This window comes from Miniopterus natalensis, chromosome 3 (genome assembly GCF_054644295.1).
Source record: "Miniopterus natalensis isolate mMinNat1 chromosome 3, mMinNat1.hap1, whole genome shotgun sequence".
NCBI lineage: Eukaryota > Metazoa > Chordata > Mammalia > Chiroptera > Miniopteridae > Miniopterus > Miniopterus natalensis.
In genome coordinates this window covers 59,585,352-59,599,045 of record NC_142083.1, presented here as the reverse complement: position 1 = coordinate 59,599,045, position 13,694 = coordinate 59,585,352, and positions in this window count along the sequence as shown.

The following is a 13,694-nucleotide window of genomic DNA, read 5'->3' as shown; positions in this document are numbered from 1 at the left end:
GGATCTACATGAGAGCCTCAGGTTATATTTGGTAACAACTGGAAAATCTGTCTCTTCCCCTGTCAACTGCTAATCTAAGTCTGTCTGAGCTCCTCAATTGCCTAAATACATCATATATAAGGTGAAAAGTTGGAAGGGAGTAGGGACAAAGTTCTAAGAACTTTACAAAATTTTATAATTTAAGATTGGATAAAACTATAAAGGATGGAAAATTCAACCATTTTCTCCCCTCTACCTGTTGGAAAAAAGCAGTCTGCCTAGGGCCCTGAATATCTCTACACATTTTTCTGTGAATGCAAAGAATGCAAAGCCCTAACTATTTATTACTCATGTTGTTTCTGAGGCCTGCATTTGCAGCGAGCAACCTTGAGCAACCAAGAAATATCCTCTCCAAACAAAGAGCAGGCTTGCTTAACAAACACTATAAAAGTGGCAAATTCCCCAAACTTAGTATTTCTTGTCTACGACAGAAATGCTCTGTGTATGTGGCACCCATCTGGACTTCTCCCCTTAGGCCCCATGGGATTTGGGGAACATGGGAAATAGCATCAACGTCATGCTCATGTTGCTTTGACATGCTCCTTTGTCTCTAATCCAGGCATCTTATGTTTTCTGCTGTCATCCATGAAACAGCAACAGGCCCCAGACCCTTCACCGATCCTGAAACTAGTCTTCTACCTATGAGAATCTTGATGTTATTGGATGATTTTCACCTCCTTATGCCTTCCTCCCATGAAAGAAAGCTGAGAAAGAGGATGAGTCAAGTAACATCATAAACTTCTGAGAAGGTAAGGGAAAGAGAGCTGAAGAAAGAGTGCCTTTTCTTTATAGTTGTCCTCACTATTTGAAATTATTGATTTATTATATGTCTGTCTCTCCCAATATGCAAGCTCCTGAAAGTCAGGGGCCTTTTGATTTACTGCTGTGTCTTAATGAGTAAAGTAGTGTATTGCAATGTTGAGGCTTAATAAATATTTGTTGAATGAATTAATAACTATCTGGGCCCTGAACCACCAGGGGTAGTGAATTGGTAGCACTCATAATGGGTTGCTGTAGCTCATAATAGAAGTCTGTTTGCTCTTGAGCTGCATTTAAAACTATTCCTCTTATCTTTGTGAATCAGCACTAAATCTTTTATTTCTATAAGGGTTTTTTTTTTGTTTTTTTATAAAAGTCCTTTAAAGAGAATTTTCCCAAAAATTATTTTAGTCGTCATCTCAATCATGAAAGGAGGCACAATACAGGTGTAGAAAGGAATGAACACTGTAGAGTGACTAGCCTATTTTAGGTGCTTTATTTGTGTTGCCTCACTTAATTCTCTTAACCCTGCTAGATTGGTATATTAATATTTATTTTATATATAAGGAAACTTAGATACAGAGAGGCTAAATAACTTGCTTTAGGATACGTAGCTCTTAAATGGGATAGCTTGCTTTTTCTAACTTCAAAACTCCTTTTCCTGCTACAACATTCCATAGAGTTATAGTACTTTATACCTTGTGTTACAGTGACTAGATTTTCCAAAATAACATTTAGGAAGTCTAAGAGTCAGGGTCCAGTGTAAACAAACAGAAACAATTCTAAGTATTTTAAGTATGAAGGTATTTAATAGAAGGTGCTTGCAAAAATCCATGTCAGGATTGAAGAAGTGAGTTACAATCTGAGCGTCCAAGAATCAGTGATTCCAGTACAGTACAGTACAGAGTTGACCTATGAGTGGAGCTATTACTGCTGAGGACTACCAGAACACGATTCAATAAGTTAACCTTATGATAGAAGGTGGAGTCAGAAAGCTACTGCTGTCACAACTGCTACAACTGCTTATTGTTTCCCAGGGGCTAAATAATGGGCCATGGAATGCCATGCAGAAAAATATTTATATAACCTTTATTATAAAAGAAATACAGCCAAAAGTGCTCAGGAGGATGCACCAACTTCACTTACGTTTTTTAAACTTTGCATGAGTATATCTAATTGACAGATCTAATTCATATCCATGCTCTAGGAGCAAAGAAGTCTAGAAAATTCTTTAAGCTTCCAGTCTCTGCATTATGAAGCCACCATAAGAGGAGGGTGGAATGGACATTGAGTAAGACAACCTGCAACATTTACCATGAACAGTATTGGGATAAATACAAATACTTATACAGAGTATTGTAAATATAATATATACAAAGTATATACAAAACATTATAAAATATTCAAAACTGACATTAAAATCTTTTTGGCTATGATTTATCCCAGGAAAAATATCCTCTATGCACATGATAATTAAGGCCAATAATATATCTAAATGTGTACATATCAAAAATGGGAAAATTAGTTGTGATGTAGTTGTAGTATCATTCCTTTCATTTTTCTATAGCCCTTTGTTTGCTGACATGATTATTAGCAAGATTTGGGGGAAGAGGAGGCATATTTCCAGCAGGCCCCAGACCTTTCTCTGGATTCTCTTTGGCTCTGATGTTTCATATGTTAACACAATAATCAAATGGAAGGGCTTAACAATTTAGTACTATAAAGCTTCAAAGACACTTAACACATCCAAACGTTTTACATGGAGGCCCCAAAGAGGCAAAAAGATTTGCTCAAGGTCTCATGGAGACTGGACTAGAACCCTAGTTTTCTGGCTCCCTGTCCAAAGCTTTTTTTTTTTTTTTTAAATTTTATAAGAATTTATTTGAGCCAAATTGACAACATGCTGGGGAGCAAGATCTCAAATACTCCCCCAAAACTTTTTCATCACAACAAAATCAAGCCTTAAATTGTATGCCTTCTAATACAGAGTGATACTGTGTGCACATGTGCATGCATGTGTGCATATGATTCCACTTATATCAAATTCAATAGCAGACAAAGCTAAAATATATTTTTAGGTACACATACTTACATGTTGAACTGTTAACCATCAATGTCTGGTTAGTGGTGGATGCCAGGAGTTGTTACTGGGAAAAAACAAATGGGAGCTTCTTGAGTGATGGCAATGGCTTAGGAAACTCACATTTTTAAGGACTCAAGCTTTCCTTAAAAAAAAAAAAAATTAAAAAGTCAATGTAATGTATTTGACTTTTTGTCTTTAATAGCACTTAGTTTTACTACTTCCTATATGACAGAGCCAGGCTAAGTGCTTTCTGTGAATTGTTTCCTTTAACTCTCACAAGAACACTCTAATAGAGGCACTTTTATTATTCCCATTTTACAGATGAGGAAACTGAGGCACAGCTTTTAGTAACCTGCCCAAATCAACAGTTAGGTAGCAAAGCTGGTATTTGATCCATCTGGCTTCAGTTTCAGGAGCTTAACCACTCTGCTCTGCTAGTCATCAGAAATTTAGTGGATAAGTAAATTACAAACCCCTCTTTTTATTATCATTTTACAGTCTTAAAAGTTATGTTATGTAGTTATATTAATAACTATATTAATAGTTATATTAATAGCTTATTAATATAGTTCCACTAATAAGAGAAAAAGCAGGATGCAAAATTATATACACACATATAACTGTGATTACAACTATGTTAAAAATATATATGCATAGGTATAAAAGACTAGGATATAAAACACCGGTAAGTTAGGGTGGTGAAAATATGGGTACTTATTTCCCTGCTTCTCTGTTTTTCAAATTTATTTTAAAGTGGCCATATTAAATTTACAATGAGAAAATGTGTTCTAAAATAAACTTCCCATTTACCTAAACCATAAAATTTCATTTCCACACTCTTCTTTCCGACAGCTCTGTATATTCTTTAGAAACCTATCCTGCTCAATGAGTGACTTCATTACTAAATTGATGGCACCGGATCATTCTAGCTATGCAAATCACAAACCCACAGCCAGCTGAGGGAAAGGCGGATAAAAGATTACATTAAAAATTAAAGCAACATGTGGAGATGTGGAGATAATGTGCTTACAATTATTTCTACATATTTAATATTTATGCAATTACAAAGCTAGTCATGACAAATCTTAAATCTTGAGTTATATTCTCTTTGCCCTCTGATAAATTTTTGACCTTGAACTGATACTGCCAAATAATACATAAAAAATAGCTGTGTGAGAAGCATTTTCTTTGGCCTATAATGATAACTGCTTTTTTTCTTAGAAAGTGATCTCATTTCTTCCTAGCCTTTGTTTATTTTCAATGCCTTGTATTTTTTTTTTTTTTTTTACTGTTATATTCTGATCACCCTTGAAAGCACTGAGCTTTTAGTCTTCCACAGTTTGGTTGTGTTGTTTTCTGGTGCTGCTGCTGTGATGTGTTTTCTGTCAGAGGGAATTTACAGGCACATTAGCCTACTTGATAGGCACAGTGAGCCACTAGGCTCTCCTAACGAGAAACTTCCACGTGCTGTGGTGAGGCTTTCTCTGTCTTTCCATCTCACCGTCCCTACTACACCTTAATATACCACCATCATTCAAATACAAATCCCGACCACTTTCTCTAATAGGTAGTGCCCTGTATCCTGGATTTAATTCTCTCATTCCTGGTAACAGCATTACATTGCTTCTGCAGTAATTAATCCATATTTCTGCAACAATTTGACTATAGTAGTTCGTAGGTAAAACCAATGTCTTTACTTACAGGCATATAAATACCAAGTAAGGAATGGGTGGGAACCTTTTTTTCCCTATGTTGATCATTGACACAAAGGAGGTAAAATAGCATCTAAGACCTGTATAAATGAAACACGATATAATTAAATTTTATGGAGGGTGTTTAGAGAAAAAATTCTAAAACACTTAATTTACTTTTCTAAGTGTGTCATAGAAAAATGATCAGCAAGAATCAATAAAGTTTATTAAATATTTGAAAACATAAAATGATACATAACTAAAGGGTAAGCTATTTTTTTTGGCAGATTCCAAATAAATTAGAATATTTCCCTACAGCCATTAGGGAACCAAAGGCCTGTGCATTTCCAGTTTCATGTATACTCTATGCAGACCCTCAGGGAGTCAATTTGCTAAGACAGCAGTTCTGGTATATTCAGACCCTGACTTGATGCTAAACTATCTTTTCAATTTAAACATTTCCAGGCCTTTTTAATAATTTTTGAAGTGTTATTATTTTTTTTTTTTTAGAATATTCCCTTTGTCCTTGGTATGTTTGAATTATAAGCATGTAACTATGTAACCTACAAAAATTATTTAGAACAGTCCAAATTCACATGTAAGTTTTTTGCTAATTCTCTGCTAAGAAGCAGATATATTTACAAAGCCAATAGATAATATTGGTCTGAGCTGCTATGTTTGTTGAATGGATAAACAAGTGAATGAATCTTGCATTACCTGTAATGCAAAACTTTCTGGAAACTAGGAATAGGTGGTTTCCTGGCGGACTTACTATTTAGAGAATTAACTAGGAAGATTCTTAGTTTGGCCTTGTCTTAGTTCAGGCTGCTATAACAACATACTACAGACTGGGCAGCTTATAAACAGAAATTACTGCTCACAGATCTGGAAATAAGAGGTCAGGGTGCCAGCATGGATGGGTGAGGGCCCTCTTTTGGGTTGCAGACTTATTCATCCTCACATGGTGGAAGGGGCTCAGGAGCTCTGTGGGGTGTCTTTTTTAGAGCACTGATCTCAAAGGCCCCACGTCCTAATACCATCACCTTTGGGGATAGGATTTCAACATACGAATTTTGTTGAGAATGAAACATTTAGGTCAATACAGGCCCCCTTTCCCTTTTTACTTTCTTGGGGTCGTGCTCTCCAAATGTTTCAAACTGGCTAAGTACAGCTGTGTTCTCACCTGTGCCCTCTGTCCCTTCCCATCCTTAGGAGGAAAAATAAGAGTTTCTCATTTCTGGCAGCCTGCTGGTCCTTGGAGAGGCCAACTCATTCCTCAGGCTCCCTAAAAGTGAGAGCAGACCACAGATTCCTGTCTTTGGAGTGGCTCTTCCTTAGTCTGGTTTTCTGCAATTATGGGATCTCCCTCTCTGCCTTTTGCTCCTCTGTAATGACTGCAACGATGACGAGAGGAACCATGCTTTTCAGACTGTCAGGATGACTAGAGGTCCCTACAGCTAGTCCGGTGCAATGGCAACATGTGCCATTAATCTTGCCCATTATCTGGAAAACACAGAAAACTTGAAGAACAGGAATTATTTACTCTCACAGAAAGAAAACCAAGGCACCAATCACTGGACTTTATATATAGCTGTTATCCACCTTAAGGTCTTTACAAATAGAATTTATTAATCTAGGGTGACTTGAGTAAGATTCTTTCTGAAACAGGAGGCCAATTTAGATAGCACCTCAAACTGTCTTTAAACTCATTTTTTGTTTGTTTGTTTTGTAATTTAAAGGTCATAATATGGATTAATTTTCATAAACAATATAAATTTCTGTTCACATCTAAACTAGTGGGAGATTTTCTCTAATTTTAACACTAAATTATTTTAACAAATAATTATCAAACACTCACTATATGCCAGGCAGTTAGATGCTGGACATACAGCATAATACATATACTAAACCTTTAATGTGCAGAGTACATATAGATGCTGAGAATTCTTCAGACCCTCTGATGAATCCATTCAAATTTTCTGTACACACTCATAGTTTAAACTCTACTTAGGTTAGTGTTCCAAATCCTGGATTTCATTTGCTTCCCTGATCCCCTAGGACTAAACCAAAGACATTGAATTTCAGCTCCTTCACCCCCAACCCCAGCCTAGTGGATGCATTTTCATTGGGATAGGTCTATCCAGGAATAGAATTTTATCACCTCCCCAAAGTCCTGAGGACTTTTTTTTTTTTGGTACCAAGAACTCTTTACTCAAAGTCAGTGCCCAGGTAAATGAACTGCCAAAAAGGAGTCTAAAACATTGACGTATTCGCCAGTCTGGATGCCTGCACTCATAGCTATCTAGGAAGCTGCTTCAAGATGGATGGACAGGGAGAATGACTCATTTGGAAGCCTGGCAGTCAAAGAAAATCCAAACCCAGGAGCTTTTCTCCTAAGAACCCCTATGACATTTTATTCTTTAAATAAATCTTTTCTTCCTCTCCTTAGGTGAGAGATTGACATGTTAAGATCAATCATGCCTCTGCTTTGCAGGGTTGGTAGATTTAGAACAGGATAAATGGAAATTAAGCAAAATTTCCATTTTTTTGAATAAAAATATTCAAAATAGCTATATTCTAACTAAGTATAAAAGAAGGATACTCTTCCCCCAGTGGCCATTCCCATTATTATGGTTATCTCAAGACCTTTTGATGTCAAAATTTCACCCTGCTTTATCTAAAAAACCCATTCTGAACACCCACTTGCTGTTTGAATAGCAGTAGAAAGCAAAGGAATCTCATGCTATGTTTTTCTCTATCCGAAACAATGACGTTTCAGTGTTTCTGATGTAGTAGTCACAGGCTACCAGCTTTTCCGGTTCCTCTCCATTACATGACTTAGCTTGTTACTGTAGGCTACAGTTGATGTCTTTCCCCCTGCTTATATTATTCAATAGGCCTCCTTGTTCATAATCACCTAGTAGCAATTGGGTAGCCTCTCTAAAAACCGACTTGTTCAATGCTTTTAACTAATTTAAAATGATTTCCTAAAATATTAAGGCTCTCAGGCCATTCAGTTAGTATACATTTATTGTAAGCCTACTATGTGCCAGACATTGATGGGAAGTGCTGGTATCGTAAATTCCAGGGAGCCTGCTATAGTTGAAGGAGCACTAGATGAGGGTCAGGAGGTGCCATTTTAGGGCCAGCCTAACCCCTAAGCAATGTGTGGCCTGGGCAAGGCCATCAGCCTCCAGGCTCCAGTTTTCTCACATGCAAAATAAGGGGCAGAAAGAACTGCTCTCCCTTTAGACTTTAATATTCTGTGATGGCTTCTGGTAGGTTAACTTAATGCAGTGGAAATCCAGTGTCCTTGAAAAGGTGAATGCATTTATAAACCTTCCCTGTGGGCCCTAATTCTAATCCAAGGAGCAGTTTTAGTGCTAAGATGAATGCTTTTCAGAGACCCAAGAAGACATTTAAAGAAAGGGTACACATATGTTTTTTACTTTACTGCATATTTGAGCATATTCTCCCCCAAAATGCTTGCCTACTTTCCAGTTGCTAGGTAGTATAAGGGAGTAACTGCCAAACGTGGAGGGTTAATTAGAATTCTAAGCACCATGGTATACTCGCCCCAGGATAATAATAAATCAAAGTTACAAAAACAACCAATACGTCCAGATAACTCTGGACTTACAATAGTGACAGCTCATCGGGGCACATTAAAACCCCAATTTTGTGGCATTTCAGTCATTCCAACAGTTTTCAAAGCATCCGAGACTCTCTGTTATTGCTATTTATTTATTTGTGCGTATTGGCAATAAAATGAGTGCTTGCTGTTTATACAATATTGTGTTGCTCCTTATTTGCAAGCCACTAGATACACTTCTAATATCATGTAAGAATTACTTTTTTTTCTTCTGTTTTCTCTCTGTACAATGTATTCCCTAAAATGTTTTATATAATACATCTCGGTGTGCAAAATATGCAACAACTTGTTATTGGTACCTGGCAGGTTATTTGACATTCAGCATGATTCCCCAATTTCTGACATAAAGAAGAAAAGGGAGGAAAAAAGGAAGCATCTTACTTTTTAGATCCCATCTGCCTGCATATGTGATTAGTTCATTTTAATTTATTGTATCAAAAGGATATAGTAAGTTATCATATACCAGTGATTAGAGGGAGCGCAGTTTCCTGTTTCCATTAAAAAAGACCCCACATATATATCATACATAAAAAACTTTGTTTTAAATGAAGGGCAGATAGTAAGGTAGGAGTTACATTGAGTAACTCTTTGTATTTTCCTGACTTCCTAATAACATTTCATGGCTTTCTCTTCTTTCTTTCCCCCCTCTCACTATAACTATCAGAGCTAGTGACTGACTTTTACTGCTGTCTCTCATGCAGACTCCTCAGGCTTGCAAATCAGCTACTGATTCTGGGAACCATCTCTCTGTCACTCATTCTCACTCATACAGTTTTCTAATGGGGTTAAGGGGCCACAAAGGATACAAAACAACCACTGTAGAGCACATTGATTTGAATAGTAAAACTCAGAGGTTGGATTTTGGACACATTGCATCAGCTCATGTCAGTTCCCTTGGTGCATGGTACAAGGCAGCCGCCCACTGAACATTTTGCCTATTGAGAGAATGGCGAACCGGCAGCCCGAACAGGTGACACAAATGTTTTCAGCAAAGCCTTTCTGCAAACAGAAATTCTATTCCCTACTTCAAACACTGTTTCTCTTCGAATATAACATTTCCAGATACTTTACCTATCTAACGTGAGCTACCTTCCCTAATAAAGTGAAGTTTAACATTCTATTGCACCTACCCTCTAACCTCCTCATAGTACTTTACACTCATATACTTATTCTCCTGATCAAAACTTATAAGCAAATTTAGTAGATATGATGTGTGTGTGCATGTGTGTGTGTGCTTGTGTGTGTGTGTGTTGCACACACATATATATCCAGGTACTATAATTTAGAAACATGGAAGAATAGAATAATTAACCATGGTGATTAGCATTTTTGAGGACATACTATGTGCCAGGCACTGTAATAAGCTTGCTCTCTCTCTCTCTCTCTCTCTTTCTCCCCCTCTCTCTCTCACACACACACACGCACACACATATATACACACAAACTATTATCAGCTCTATTTTATAGATAAGAAAACTGAGACACAAGATATTAAGTGACTTTCCTGAGGTCACACAACTAAAAGCTATGAGAGCAAGTGTGCAACCTGTGCACAGCATTCCTTTGCTTAAAATTGGGATGCTCTCTGCATCACCCAAAATAATGACACAATGTATGTGTTATTTGGAAACTTGGTCCTAAACATTAATTAAACTTGGTGTTGCTGCCAAACTTCTGGATTTTGTGATAATTCTTTCCTCCCCCAAAGTGAAAGTTTCTAGGGTTACAGCTCCTGGAAACACACTTTCAAGCCTCAGGCTCTTGGACTATGCTGACCCATATAATAGCATGTATGGCTTTTTCAATTTCAATTAAATTACATTAACAAAAACCTCCCAGTTTTGCACTAGCCACATTTCGAATGCTCAACAGCAGCATGTTGCTAGTGGTTACTCTGCTAGCCAGCATAGCTCTGAGACATTTCCACTATAATAGCAGTGCTGCTCCGTAAAACAGATAACTGAGGAGATACAAAATAGTAGATGATCCTTGAGCCCCTTCCAGAAAAAGAATGACATGTGTTTTAAAGCAAGGACATTTATTTGCGTGCCTGCTCTTGGCCAGGAATTGTGCTAGGTGCTGATGGTACAATGAGCAGTTCAATCAATGAGGCATACATGATCTCTGCCCTCCCTGGAACACACATTCTCTGCTAGAGCCAGTCACCAGAGAGACACTGCGGTGATCAAGGAGGCCTAACATACCAGGAGGCATAAGACCTAAACGTGCAGCATCTAACCCCAGCTTCAGGGCAGGGGTCAGGCAGGCTTTCTGGAGAGAGGGGCATCTAAACTGAAGCCTTGATTGTGAGAAGGCTTATGACACGGTTATGAGAGGAAAGGTGTTCCTGATTGAAGGACCAGCCTGTGTGAAGACTCAGAAGGGGGAAGGTACATGCCATGCTTTGAAGGAGTTGAAAGAAGTCAGTAAAATTAATTTCTGCATTCTGTTTCTTAGGATTAGAGCTCAGGTAATTTTTTCTAACTGATTAATTTATTTTTGCTTTTTGTTTGAGCTACTCGGCACAGGGGAAGGCTGTGGAGAAAGAAAAAGCAGAGGATACCTCAGAGGAGGTATGCAGGGGCTAGAAGTAGCCAGTAGGCACCCCTCGCCACTTGAAGGGCTCCAGGATGAAGAGTGTATGTGGATAACAGCAACATGGCAGCCTCTTTAGATAAAGGGCATGTGCCCAATACCATGCTGGGCAGTTCATTAGAATTATTTTACCTCTCATCCTAAGCCTATTTCCCTGTATTTACATTTAGATAATTAGAAATCAGTAGAACAATCCATGAGGCAGAACCACCCAGTCTCATGAGCTTTTTGTCTATCTGCTGAAATCCTAGGTATAGGCTCCCAGTTCTTGCTGCTTCTCTGTTCCAGGCTGATACCACCTACAATGACCAGGTGGAAGGATGGACTAACTGACATGAACACATGGAAGGAAAGTCAAAGAGTGGAGCTAAGAAAACTTGTGCTGCAGAGAAATTTGTTTTCACCAAATGAAAATTAAAGTGCAACCCAAAAGAAAAAAGTGAGTAAGGGAAACGCCCTATCTCTTTCAGAACCTGTTAACCATTTATCAATATGAACTAACCCCAATAGAAGAATTTTGTGTTTTAGAATTTTCCAAAAGAGTACTAATGAGGAACACTTGTATTTGTCACCTAATCCCTCAATGATCAGACTGATTCCGAACATGTCTGACTTACAGTAGGATAGTTCAAGGCAGCTTTCTTTACAAAGTTCCTTCTAAGATTGCGTCAATCTGTTAAAAACTGTTTTATAACTCAGCTCGGCTAAGATTTCAGCAGCGCATATCTGCAGATAAAACTCTTCGTTCACATCAAGCAGTAATTAAATGTGCAGGGCATGAAATAAGCAGCAAGTTTGGCTTCAGAGGCATCTTGCAATTTGCAAGTGATCCAGGATAGACCATATGCCTTTAAATCTAGATGACTGCACATGTAGCCAGGAGAAAGCTAACTGCCATTTCTGCACAAGAGTCATCAAAAGATGAGAAAAGACAGATTTATGTAGCTTGTCTGATAAACGTATGTTAATATATGTCCCCTGAGAAAGTAAACTGCCCTTAACTTTTCTTTTTGGGTTTCTGATTCGGTTTTACTAGAGAAAACATTCAAACTGACAACTCAAACTGCCGTTATTCTCAAGTAGCTCGTTGCTGTGGACTGGGGTAGCCGAATGGACAGAGTTTTTGTCTGTCTAGCAAGGGTTGCCCCCTCTTCTTTTGGTTCTTTAAAGAAATGCCTCCTCTGGTCCACACGGGGGCTGTTCGCCACTGTGCCACCCTGACCCCTGAACAAGCTCACTGTGGCCTGCGGGGAGGGGGCGTTGGTTCCCTCATGAACATGTAGGTAGCAAGGTGAAACTGAATCTTCCTTGGGATTGCTATGCAGATGTGAGAAGGGTAAGTCTTCCATCCATGGGCTTGCTGAGCTAGGAGGCTGTGAGAGCGAGGCTGCTCACGGTCATCTTGCCACCATGTGAAGAGAATCTATGTGAGAACTGTCAAGCAGGGCAAAGCAGAAATGGGTGACAGAGACGCTGAGCTTCCTGACCACACTGTTTGGGCCCCCGGATTCTGTCGTGTCTGATGTCACTTGATGATCACTGAATGAGTTAAGCGGTGTCTGGCAACACAGGAGGTGCTCAAAAAACACGTTACTTCCCATCTCTTTTCCTCCCTTTTTGACTTTGGCAGCTGCCAGGCAAGAATTCAAACCACCTTCTGTTTCTGGCATTTAGAGGAAAGCCAATAAGACAGAATGGAAAATGATGAGGACCATGTCAGCACCCCAGAGCAATGCAGGCTCCCTCCGTCTCCCACGGATAGCTCTTTGGAAATAGCCATTCTTTGATCAGTGCACTCCTATGGCTCAGACAATAGCCAGTCATAATCAAGCTGGTAGAAAAAAATGACACTTTTTTCCTAGGAGAGGAAGGAGATGAGTTTGTCAAACTCTAAAGTGGAACCTAATATAGGATCAGGCTGCATAAACACCTCAATGGGCATGCAGTTTTCCACTGGTCAGTTGTAGAAAGGTGCCAATCCAAGCTTGCTGGCTGTTGCCAGTGGCACCATTCAATAGAAAGCGGGCAATCCAGAGTGTAAAAATATAGAATTTATCAACTTGACACAGTGTTTAACCTCATGAAAACCAGACAGCACGGTGGTAATTGTGCTAAATATTCAATGTAATTTAAAATGCAGTTACGATAGGGCAAGTAAAACCATTGCTACTGAGTGGTATTTGCAAAGTATACATCGTCTCACCCCTGCTGTGCAGATAAACCATTTACTTGCACAATAAATGCTCCTGGTTGATGATCAGATTGGGTTGTTTATGTGATACAATCTGTGTAGCACAAAAATTTTAAAGATAATTTCTGAGAACTTATGTTTGTGATATTTTCACACTCAATAAGCAATATCATAAAAAATCATAGAATTTAGAAGTGGAATGGATCTTACAGATGAAAGAAACCAAGCCTCAGAAAGGTTTAATGAGCTGTTTAATGGCAAGGTGAGGACCTCAAGAACATGTCTTCTGGTTTTCAGTTAGACATCTCTCTGCCAACCCCACTCTCTCATAGTCAGTAGCACAGCACGTTAGAATTGGGAAGGATTTTTTAAGTCATCTAGTCCAACTTGCTCATTTATAGGTATAGAAATTCAGCCCAGAGAGAGGAGTTTCTTACTGAAGGTCCGGAAGGAATTAGGCTAAAATGTATTGACTCCTGGACCCGTGCTCACTCCTTTGTGCCATGAATAAACATGCTTTATCAAACTTAGTTGTAACCACAGGTTATCCCACCATTTCTTTTCTGTCAAGGCAAACAAACTAACAAGCACCCAGTCATCACCAGGAAAATCTGGCAGCACATGAGTTCTGGAAATAAAACATTTCCGGAGAAACCGGTCTCTTAGTCAAGTAAATGCATGGTG